The 12559-nt window shown below is 40.2% G+C and overlaps 1 protein-coding gene across 2 annotated transcripts in view; it reads right to left on the reverse strand.

The window, feature by feature from the left end:
- Positions 1 to 11242, reverse strand: part of DENND3 (DENN domain containing 3) — a 218223-nt gene extending 206981 nt beyond the window's left edge. Inside the window, exon 1 of one of the 2 annotated variants that reach the window (XM_084619966.1) lies at positions 11195 to 11242. The gene's annotated coding sequence lies outside the window, so the exon portion shown is untranslated. The remainder of the gene's footprint in view (positions 1 to 11194) is intronic. The other variant, XM_084619967.1, reaches the window with a different exon arrangement.
- Between the last annotated feature and the right edge of the window lie 1317 nt (positions 11243 to 12559).

Consider the following 12559-nt stretch of genomic DNA (forward strand, 5'->3'; position numbering starts at 1 on the left):
AATGCAACAGGCAGACAGACTATTTCTATGAAACTGCCATTGATTTAATCTCATATTCCCTTGTTCTCATATAATGGAGCGGAATATCAAGAAGGGATTGATCCCTTTTCACTACCATTCATAACAATAATTGCTCCATTCAAGTTTCTCTTTGCAATCAGTTGCTGAATAGAAGTCCTGTTGTACTTCTAACAAGATCCCTAAATATCATCCCCCAGAGAAAAGTGTCTAATTCTTCAGGAGAATGATCTGTCTTAAAACTGAGGGCCCTGTCATGGGTTTGATAGGCTGCTGCGTGCTGTGGAAGACGGCGACTGACAGCATTTCTGCAGAGTGCTGAGGCAGGCAAAATGTTGGTCGATGGTACTGGAGGATGAATGCTTAGGAGAGGCTCCTACACCTGGTTTTACGTGGCACTGCTTGCACTTTTGTCTTCCTCAATGCCCGCCTCAGTTTTCTAGCTAGTAGTTGAGATAGCAAGATTCTGGCATTGTGTCCACCTCACCCAGACACGTGGTTGGGTATGTCTATACTGCACACTAAGCCTGAGCTCTGACTCAGGTTTGAACCCAAGCCTTTCCTCCATCCACACACAGATCAGTCTGACTTGGGTCAGCAAACACTCGGGACCAGGTCCTACGACCCTGCAGGGCATGTGTCAGAGTCAGAGTACCGCTGTGACTGGGGTCCAAGCTCTGTCATTGTGCAGTGTGGATGCAGGTCAAGCTATAAACCCAAGTCAGAAGGTCTGCAGAGTGCAGAATGGATGCATTAACATGGCTCTGAGAACCAGATCCGGCAATTGTAAATCCAAATTTACCATGAAGTATGGATGCTCAAGCATGGGCTTGGAAAACATCAAGTCTACAAACCCACATCCCACACATCCAGGATTAGTGTGTAGTGTGGACATACTCTTGGGGTCTGCAATAAAAGACCTGTGGCAAAGCTTACATTCAATAAAACCCCACAGCACGAAGTCTCAGAGACTAGGTCAGCAGACTCAGGCTCACAGGGCTTGGGCTATAAAATTGCAGGGCCATACATCACCCTGTTCAGGCTTGAGCTGGAGCCCAAGCTTTCAGACCCTGTGAGAAGGGTGGGTCTCAGAGCCTGGGATCCAGTCTAAGCATCTTAACTGCAGTTTCATGGCCCCGTGCCCTGTGAGCTCAAGTCTGCTCAAGTCTGACCAGGCTCTGAGACTTGGTGCTGTGGGGTTTTATTGCAGTGTATACAGACCTGAAGAGACCAGGATTCTGGTGATGACCTGCAAAGGGCAGGAGCACTTTCTCCCCAGCCTTTCACACAGGGAACCAGAATTTGTCCTAGTTTTTGTACATGGAGTTCATCTCATCCAGCATTTTTTTATTCAGGGGCATTAACCCACAATATAATACCTATGTTGTATATTCTCCTGAATTTTTAATTAGTTACAAGCACTTAAGCACAAATGGTTTCTTCTTCCCTTGATACATATGTATAACTCCCCTCAGTGTTAGAGGGATTTACATGTGTTTATTATGGGCAATCTAAACTTCAGCTGCTGCTAACATTTTCAGATACCCTCACAACATACAACATTGTCCAAACTAAAAGCAAATAAATCTTTGAGGTGAGTGTGCAGATTTATTAATGTAGTTGTTTGAACCATGTTACAGTCAGACATATTTCATGTTTCTAAAGTAATGTGACAAATCACTTACTTTCAACTTAATTTGGTCTGTGGTATCGTCAAAACCATGGCCTATCATGCCACCTAGATCCATGCATGGAGGATCCCCTCCATGCATGGACCTCTTCTCTCCTGAAGGTAAAAGGGGCTCAGTTGCCTCCGTGGCACCTTCCCTTCAACCACTGGATGTTGCAGTGGTCTCTCTAGAAGTTCAGAGATCTGAATGCGGTGAGGTTGTGGAGGCTGAGTAGGCCAGCAGTGGAGGAATGGGCAGGGCCACACATCACCCTGTGCAGCCCAAGAGGAATCTCTGAACAAGGTAACTAACTCCAGCTGGGATGGTAGTATCTTTTCAGTTGAGCCTCCAATCCTCCCTCTCCCTCCCAGTCCCACCCACCCCACCCTACAGGTCATAGATTCATAGCTTCCAAGTCCAGAAGGGACTATTGTAATTATCTACTCTGACCTCCTGTGTAACACAGGCCATAGAACTTCCCCAAAATAATTCCTACAGCCGATCTTATAGAAAAACATTCAATCTTGATTAAAAATTTGTCAGCGATGAAGAGTCCACCATGACCCTGGGTAAATTGTTCCAATGGCTAATTACTCCCACTATCCCACCTTATTTCTAGTCCGATTTGCCTAGCTTCAACTTCCTACCCCTGGATCATATTGTACCTTTCACTGCTAGATTGAAGAGCTCATAAAATATTTATTGACTGTAATCAAGTCACCCCTTAACCTTTTCTTAGTTAAGCTAAACAGTGAGCTCTTTGAATCTATCACTATAAAGGATGTTTTCTAATCGTTTAATCAGTCTCGTGGTTCTTCTCTGAACCCTCTCCAATTTACCAACATTCTTCTTGAATTATGGGCACCAGAACTAGATACAGCTTTCCAGCAGCAGACACACCAGTGCCAAACACAGAGGTAAAAATCTCTCTACTCCTACCCAAGATTCCCCTGTTTATGCATCCTAGGATCACATTAGGTCTTTTGGCCACAGTGTCACATTGGGAGTTCATGTTCATATCCACCACCACCACGCTGAAATCTTTTTCAGAGTCTATGCTTCCCAGGATAGAGTACCCCATTGCATAAGTATGGCCTACATTATTTTGTTCCTAGATGGACATATTTACATTTAGCTGTATTAAGAATACATTAAAAAGAAAAGGAATACTAGTGGCACCTTAGAGACTAACCAATTTATTTGAGCATAAGCTTTCGTGAGCTACAGCTCACTTCATCAGATGCATCCGATGAAGTGAGCTGTAGCCCACGAAAGCTTATGCTCAAATAAATTGGTTAGTCTCTAAGGTGCCACTAGTACTCCTTTTCTTTTTGTGAATACAGACTAACACGGCTGTTACTCTGAAACCTAAAAATATATTGTTTGCTTGCATCCAGTTTACCAAACAATCCAGATTGTTCCGAATCAATGACCTGTCCTCTTCATTATTTATCATTCCCGCAATTTGTGTCATCTGCAAACTTTATCAGTGATGATTTTGTATTTTCTTCCAGCTCTCTGATAAAAATGTTAAATAGCATAGGGCCAAGAACCCATCCCTGTGGGACTGGAAACACAGCCATTTGATCACAATTTCCCATTTATAATTTGAGACCTATCAGTTTGTCAGTTTTTAATGCATGTAATGTGTGTCATGTTAATTTTACATCATTCTAGTTTTTTTTAATTAAAATGTTGTGTGGTACCAAGTGAAACCCCTTACTGAAGTACATTACATCTACACTATTGCCTGTATCAACCAAACTTGTAATCTCATTAAAAAAAAAGATATCAAGTTAGTTTGACAGAATCTATTTTCCATAAACCCACGTTGATTGGCATTAATAAAGAATTAGAGGAGGGTAATATAGTTAATCAAGTCCCATATCAGCTGCTCTGTTATCTTGCTCAGGATCACTGTCAGGCTGACAGACAGCCATGGCAGGAGGAGTCCTTAGTAATGTGATTTCAATGGATCCCTACTCCGTGGGAGCTGTGGATCTCGTAGGGGCCAGAGCACCAGTGTAGAGGTACAAGGCCACTGTGCAGATGGCTCTTGTTCCTCATAGATCCACCAGGTTTAGGGTCTGTGTCCTGCAGCCTTTTCCAGGGGCTGAAGAACCACCTCACCCTCTGAAGGGATAATGGGAGGAGGAATCTGAGGGGATTCTTATGGTGCTGTTTGCACTCTCAGTCCCCTTCCATGCATTTTACTGTGGAAGGCCTGTGTTTTAAACAAAACTCCTAACACCTTAGATTTAAAGTGAAAAACTTCAAAAATCTAGTTCAAGGAACCCTTAATTTTGGCATTTTCTAATCTTTGAATGCTGAAGTTTGCTTCCTTAACAACTGACTTTTAAAGTACTTTTAAAATGTAATACACACTAGATTTTCAATGGAACATATAGATGTAATTATTGATTCATTTTTTGTCTGTCATGGTAGAAGCAGTTCTTAAAAAGGGAACTCAAGGAGAAGGTAGACAACTTTAACATCTGTTGGGCTAAACACTCCACCTCTAATAAAGATTCCAGTCACATGTCTAACTTTCTGACCCAGAGAAAAATTAACAATGATGCCATACAGAGCCCAATTTAAATGTAAAACTAGATGAAGCAGAAGAAAGGTAACATTCTCTCAGATAGGAAAACTTAAAAAATGGTATAGAATTGCTCCAGAAATACAACTATGCTTAACAGGAGAAGTGAAACTGTCATACTGGACCAATAGGGACACTTAATTGCAGCAAACAGAGCTTCTGTTAAATAGAAAGAGCAGGGAACTGACCACCCCCACTAAATCTTAGCTGTGGTAGTTACCATGTTTCTATTATAGCACAGTAAAGCCAAAAACCTGGTGAGATACTCATGTGCTTTGCTTCCTTTTACATAGTGACTGAAATAATAAAATAGCAGAGATATATTTTTTAAAAGCTTCTATAGTTGAGAACTTGCCTATGTGCAGAGAAATGTCGTGCAATCTCAAGTGCATGCCAGCATTGTCAGAGGAACCCACACACATTCCAGCATATACATAGGAACCATACAAGATATGCAGATATCCTTGAAATCCTAAATAAATATCTAGAAAATCAATTGGGCTCCAGTGGGAAACAGGGGGCCCACCCATGCTAAGGCAGTTGCAGGATTACAGATTTAGTTACTATTTAAATATCTCTTTGCAGTTTTTGCAACCCAAACACTCCAGCTAGGAGGGCAGAACCAATAAGGGCAACTTAGTGTAAACAAGAATGAGACAGACTCGTCTTTTTAAATTTCCAAGACGAATGAAATGCAAAAAATAAAGAGCTTAAACAGCATAAGTTAATTAGATTTCTTTTTTAATTTCCAGTTTTCATAAACTAAGGTGTAACTAATTACAGAGGGAAGGAAATGTAAACACTAGATTACTTTTAACCCAAGAGTGTCCTTTTAATATTGAAGAGTCTCTGCTGGGTAGGTAGAACCATTTGACCTCCTCTGGGAAAAGAGGCAAGAAACTTAAGGTATCTTAAGATCAAACTATAAGATCAGGTGTCAGCTGCAAGGATAGTAGGTTTTAAAATGTCACCAGACTGGTAGGTAATAAAGTCGCTACATGTCTGGGGCAGAAACTGAGTAAGATTTTGGTTTTAAGATATGTAAAGTTCTTAACATATTGGATGTCATCGGCATCTAGCTACCACAGTGATGGATGCATTAGAAATGTCTCAGATACCTCACTGAGCTTCTTACACTTTCAACACTATTCTTATTGTGCTGGTTCATATTTTTGTCTGTGTAGCTTGGGCCTTCTTTTTGGAAAGGCCATTGAATTCTTCCCTTTTAATTAGCATGCAAAATAGTTTTCATGTAGCCTTCAGTAGGGCACAGCAATTTTATTTTAAATGTTAAGCCTATTTTTTCCTCTTTTTCCTTGTTAGAATTGAGCTTTAAGCTGTGTTTGTGTTATTACGAAGTATCTAGAATACCAAAGCCAGATAGGCACTCACAATGTAATCAAAATAAAGCATGGGTGTGGGGAATGCCCCCAAAAGAAGTCTCCTGGGACCTGCAGCTACATGCACTGCACTAAGATAAGGCATTGGCAAATAACTCTGTATGTGACCAAAGCTTTACTGGGAGTGTCTACCAAGGATCCAAGAAGAGCATCACCACTTTGTTGCTTAGTAATTACTGCCTGCATTACAGTTGTGACAGCCTAACATTATAGAGTCCATTTCTCTTAACTGAGAAATGGTTTGGTTGTATGTGACATCTAGAGAAGTTCACTTGCATTAACAAGCATAAGATCAATGTTTCTAGAACACAGCTGCAGCTGGACAGCTGGCTGCTGTCAAAATTTACCTCATGTGGCAATATAGGAAGGAGCAGTTCTGTTCCTGGTTCTAATACTGACTCACTGTGTGACCTCAAGCAAAACGCTTCACTTCTTTATATATTACGTCAGTCACCTGCAAGTCGGTATAATTTCTTATCTCCCAGAGGTGCTGTAAAGCTGAGTTAATGTTTTTAAAGTGCTTTGCAATCTTCAGATGAAACACCACATACGGCCATGTATTATTGTAAACTATATGTGGATGCTGTGTAGAATCAAGCCTAAATACAGAATATGTGCCCTAGATATATATTAGATACAAATGTCTGTTTTTGCTGATCCAACATACCATAGGTAAAAGATACAATAATGGGAAAGTTTTAAAATGTTTCAATTTTAACAATTAGAAAATTGGCATTTGTATGTATTGCAGGCAGGTCACTTTGATTAAGAGAAAAAAACAAGACACAACATGTGTTCATGACAGGACGATAGCCTGTACTGTAGTACAATCTCTTTATCATGCAAGGGAAACTTACAAATGTAGAATTTTTTTTTAACATAACTGGCACGTAAATACCTTGCAACACTGGCTACAACAGTGCCATGCGAACACCTGTTCTCACTTTCAGATGACATTATAAATAAGAAGTGGGCAGTATTACCTCCCGTAAATGTAAACAAACTTCTTTTTCTTAGCAATTGGCTGAACAAGAAATAGGACATAGTGGACTTGTATGAGGTGAATTGAAAAATGCTATTTTTTTTGTTTCTTTTTTACTGTGCAAATGTTTGTAATCAAAAATAAAGTGAGCACTGTACACTTTGTATACTGTGTTGTAATTGAAATCAATATATTTGAAAATGTAGAAAACATCCAAAAATATATATAATAAATTCAAGTTGGCATTCTATTATTGTTTAACAGAGCAATTAAAACTGCAATTAATCGCGGCTTTTTAAATCTAGTTAATTTGTTTTGTATTAATTGCAGGCATTAACTGAGATTAATTGACAGCCCTAGAGTTTTGTATAGTAACCAGCATAATAATGGTCCAGTCTTGATTGAAGCCTCTGGCTACTATTGTAATATTGTTATTAATAGTAATCACACCACATTGTGAATGCTTGAATTTGTAGGTCACTAATGAGATCTAAATGAGTCTCTCAACAAATGCAAACATATCTCAGATTTTCTTCTCCTCACTTGTTTTCCTGGGATTTTTTCTTTTTGCCAACAGTGATTTTTTTTTAATTGTTATAACGAATCATAAAGTTGTGCAATAGACAACTTAGGAGACTACAAAATCTTAGGCCTCTATTCAGTAAAGTACTGAATCCGGGATCCATCACACTCACAGATCTTGGGAGACAGGCCAGTCCTTGCTTACAGACAGCTCCCCAACCTGAAGCAAATACTCACCAGCAACCACACACCACACAACAAAACTTCTAACCCGGGAACCTGTCCTTGCAACAAAGCCTGTTGCCAACTGTGTCCACATATCTATTCAGGGAACACCATCATAGGGCCTAATCACATCAGCTACAATGTCAGAGGCTCGTTCACCTGCACATCTACCAATGTGATATATGCCATCATGTGCCAGCAATGCCCCTCTGCCATGTACATTGGCCAAACTGGACAGTCTCTACGTAAAAGAATAAATGGACACAAATCAGACGTCAAGAATTATAACATTCAAAAACCAGCCGGAGAACACTTCAATCTCTTTGGTCACTCGATTACAGACCTAAAAGTGGCAATTCTTCAACAAAAAAACTTCAAAAACAGACTCCAACGAGAGACTGCTGAATTGGAATTAATTTGCAAACTGGATATAATTAACTTAGGCTTGAATAAAGATTGGGAGTGGATGGGTCATTATACAAAGTAAAACTATTTCCCCATGTGAATCCTGAGGAAAGCAAAAAAAGTGATAAAAGATTTAGAAAACTTGACCTATGAGGTTAAAAAATTGGGCATATTTAGTCTTGAGAAAAGAAGATGGAGGTGGGGACCTGATAACAGTCACTCTTCAAATAGGTTAGGGTGTGACATCCTGGCACCCCTTTATTCACCACTGTCATGTAATTAGGATATGTTTTGTACAAAATGTGCCTTGTGAGGTTTCATTCTAAAGTCTTGATCTGCTAGACACTAATATCTCATTGGATTGTATGTGCTATTGTCGTATGTAAAAGTTACAAAGTTTGGCTATGATGTGTTACTGAAACATTTTGTGAGGTTGAAAACACGCACAAGCAGCCTTTCAGGTATAACAGTAAAAAGGCCAAACAAGGTTAATGACTAATGGAGGAAATGCACACAAGCACAAGGATTACCCCAGGAACTGTGTACAACAGAAACCTCTCAGGAGATAGCACTACACAATGGGAACTGTTTGACCCAGGTCACAGCAAAAGAGCTTTCCAACAAGTGGGAAGAAGATATAAAAGGGGGAAATGACATCACGATGGTATCTCACTCTCCCTACAACACACCTGGAAACACCTGAGGAACAAAGACTGAACTGGGGAAAGTGATGGTCCCAGGCGAAAGGCTATGTATGTAAAACTGGGAAACCCAAGCTGCAAAGCCAAGGCAGCTTGTGCCTTAAGAATCTGCCAGCCTGTTTATCACTCGGGGTGAGAATTTGCCAATTCATATCCTACCTATCTAGTACGTTAAGCTCAGTTTGTGTTTTTGTTTATTTACTAGGTAATCTGCTTTGATCTGTTTGCTATCACTTAAAATCTATCTTTTTGTAGTTAATAAACTTATTTTATGCTTTAATCCAAACCAGTGTGCGTTTGACTATAGTGCCTGGGAAAAATCTCAGCTGGGTTGTTACAAGTGTGCATGGGTGGTTAGAGAGCCTGAATGTAACTGCAGCTGGATGTGTCTCTACCTGTGTGAATGTCTCTACCTGTGTGAAAGTGCAAGCTTGGAGGGCTTTGCAGCTTGTCAGAGCAGCACAGTGTGAAAGGAAGCCCAGGCTGGTGGGTCAGAGGGCTCAGTGGTACCCCAGTTCCAGGTGGCACCCGGGGTGCGGGGGAACCCATCACAAAGGGCTCCTATACAGAGGATGGTGATCAATTGTTCACTATGTCCACTGAAAATAGGACAAGAAGTAAAGGGGTTTAGTTTGCAGCAAGGGTGATTTAGGTTAAATATTACGGAAAACTTTATAGTTTAATTCTGGATTAGGTACTAAGGAGTTGTGGAAGCCCCATCACTGGAGGTTTTTAAGAACAGATTAGACAAACATCTGTCAGAGACAGTCTAGATCAATGGTTCTCAACCTATTTACCATTGTGGGCCACATATGCAGCTCTGTGTTATGTGGGCTGCATCCACATAGTGGATTGATGTATACTACCTGTATAGCTCTGAGGATGTCACATGGTCTCCAGCTGTGAGCTGATTGGGCCACAGGTTGAGAACCACTGGTCTAGATAGACCTGGTCCTGCCTCAGCACAGGGGGCTAAACTAGATGTCCTCTCAAGGTTCTTTCAGCCCTAAATTTATATGATTCTATTATTCTTCCTTTAGGGGCTTGCATTGGTTTACTTTAGCGCCAATTATGTCCCTTGTAACTAAAGAAACCAATACTTGAATTTAGAATGAGGAGACAAAATAAGGAGACATTTTTGCTATATTCCTAAATAAAAATATAAAAAATGGTAAAAGTTGTCGTACTTCAGATATTTTACAAAATACAAAATGACTTTCAAGTGATTACAAATATTTGACTCTAAAGCTGGAGTGTAAGAGACACAAATGTCTACTCTACTTGCGCTACATTGATGACATCTTCATCATCTGGACCCAGGGAAAAGAAAGCCCTTGAGGAATTCCACCATGATTTCAAAAATTTCTATCCCACCATCAACCTCAGCCTGGACCAGTCCACACAAGACATCCACTTCCTGGACTCACTACAACCTGGATTTGGGCTGGAAATGGCCCAACTTGATTATCATTCACATTGTAAGGAGAGTGATCACTTTAGATAAGCTATTGCCAGCAGGAGAGTGGGGTGGGGGAGGTATTTTTTCATGCTTTGTGTGTATAAAAGATCTTCTACACTTTCCACAGTATGCATCCGATGAAGTGAGCTGTAGCTCACGAAAGTTTATGCTCAAATAAATTGGTTAGTCTCTAAGGTGCCACAAGTACGCCTTTTCTTTTTGCGGATACAGACTAACACGGCTGCTACTCTGACAAATGTTAGCGAGACACCAGAAGACTAATGGACTCCACTTCAGTCCTTATTTATTATAGTAGGTAGTATAGTACTTGCCATATTTTAATTGAAATAACGCTGTCAAGTACAGTAGCTTGAAAACAACACTATTACTGCTACTGGATTTCCCCTTTTTATTTTAGTTTCCTGTGGAGCAAACAGAGGCAGCCTGAGGTTATATGGGGACTGGAGGCAGACACGACCCCAATCCTGCTCTCTTCTTTTTCTCTACATGCAAATAAAAATAAGCTAGTCAAACAGGAAAACTAGGGGGGAATTTTTTGTAAAAATCTCTCAACCTATCACTGCAAAAAAATCATATATTCACTCAAAATTCCAGACAGGACATTTGCAAAACTTATAGAATATTTTCTCTCTACTGGAGCACTTTCCCCCTTATCTCATACACCAGAATGCTGGTCTACCATATTTTAATGGTTAAAGGCACTCAGATACCACATAACAAAAAAAAAATCTAATAATTCCATGTAGCGTGCAGGATTTAGCTCTTTTTGTCACAAAACTAAATTCAGGAGAAATTAAATAGATGGTGGATTGTGAAATTTTAACTTAAAAGAATTAAAAATGTAAGAAGACTAAACACACCTGACAAAATCAAAGCAACAGTTTACAAAACCCAATAGATGGGCTTGTTAAAAGTCAACATGAAATTTTTAAACAAAGAGTAATATACCATGATCCTGGAGTATTTGTAAGAATTTAAGATGGTACATTCTAGTATGCTACATCCAAGTTAAGACGGAATTAAGTGTAGTGTAAAATAGTTCAACTTTAATACAATTAAAGAATTTACAAGAAGTCCAAGATTTTCACTACACAATCTGTGGTTTCTGTCCTCAGATACATACGTGGTCTAGAGAAAGAACTCTTCCTATTGAACTGGTCCCTGGGGCGAAAGTGATTTAAAGGGGACTTACCGGTACGGAGGGCAGCCAGGGTCCTGGGCAAGGTCGGGGGTGGGGGCGGGGGGAAGAAGCGTTCTGGGCGGGCGGAAGGGGCGGGGCTTGGGCCGAGGCCAGGCTCCCCTTGCCCGCCCGGGGCTCTGGTGGCAATTTAAAGGGCCTGGGACTCCTGCTGCTGGTGCAGAACAGCAACGGCAGCCAGGAGCTCCGGGCCCTTTAAATTCCTGCTGGGGCTCTGGGGTAGCGGTGGCAATTTAAAGGGTCCGGGGCTCCAGCTGCTGCCAGGAGCTCCAGGTCCTTTTAAATCGCTGGGCTCTGGGGCAGCTGCCCCTTTTGCCTCTCCCCCCAACAGCAGCGGCCCTGCCGGTATGGTCGGCTGTGTACCGGCAGCCACTTTCTTACCAGTACACCGTACCAGACAGTACTGGCTTACTTTCACCTCTGATTGGTCCTGAACCAGTCTTCCATCATGATATTGCAATTCACTTTTATGTTGGAGGTGTCATGTTTCAGATGTGTTGTAACATTGAGGTCCTGGCCCCTGGTCATCATTAAAGATCCTATCAGTTATTAATTGGAAAGGTTATTTTTATACGTCAGGTATTATCCAAAGGCAAACTAGAGTTTTATGTTTACAAATCTATCAAATGATTTTTTTCTTTAGCATCTTGCAAATCTTTTAAACTCAAAATTTCTTTAAAATATAGTAGAATTAGAACAATGCAGTTGCTGACGAATTTTAAAACAATGAAGTTGCTGAAGCTCAGTAGAATAATATCCTGCATTAAACATTATACCCCAGTTTGCAAGCTGTCTCTCCTCTTCCCAAGTGTACTACCTACCAAGTATGGTTTTCCTCCCTCCTAATATCTTGGTAAAAAAAATTACAATAGTATATATATATATATGATTGTAATTTTATATATATATTTGTTTTTGCATAGGCTAAGGACAATCTCACCTTTAATAAAGAATTATTTTAAAGACATGTTAGACCGAATCAAATTAGACAGAATCAAATTATTTTGTAATGTAGACTTTTGAAACATTACAAAGATTAAGATTGATACTCTATAGAATATATAAGTAAAATAAAAATAAAGGATTCAAAAGCCTTCCGTTTACAACTGGCCCAGATGCTAATTTCTGGAGGATGTTTTTTGGAGTAGCATATGGCGCTTTGTTAACCTACGCAGACATTTCAACTGGTGGCCCTGCAGCTGCCTTTGAGGTTGTGAGATGGTTGCTGTCAGACCTTGCTATGTTGAATACGATTTTTCTTCATATTAACCTATAATATGGAAGAAATATTTAAATGTTTCCAAATAAATCCCTATGCTTATTTCCTGTGAAATTGTAATGTGATGCTCAATATGAACT

The sequence above is a fragment of the Lepidochelys olivacea genome, assembly GCF_965140295.1.
Source record: "Lepidochelys olivacea isolate rLepOli2 genome assembly, chromosome: 2".
Taxonomy (NCBI): Eukaryota; Metazoa; Chordata; order Testudines; family Cheloniidae; genus Lepidochelys; species Lepidochelys olivacea.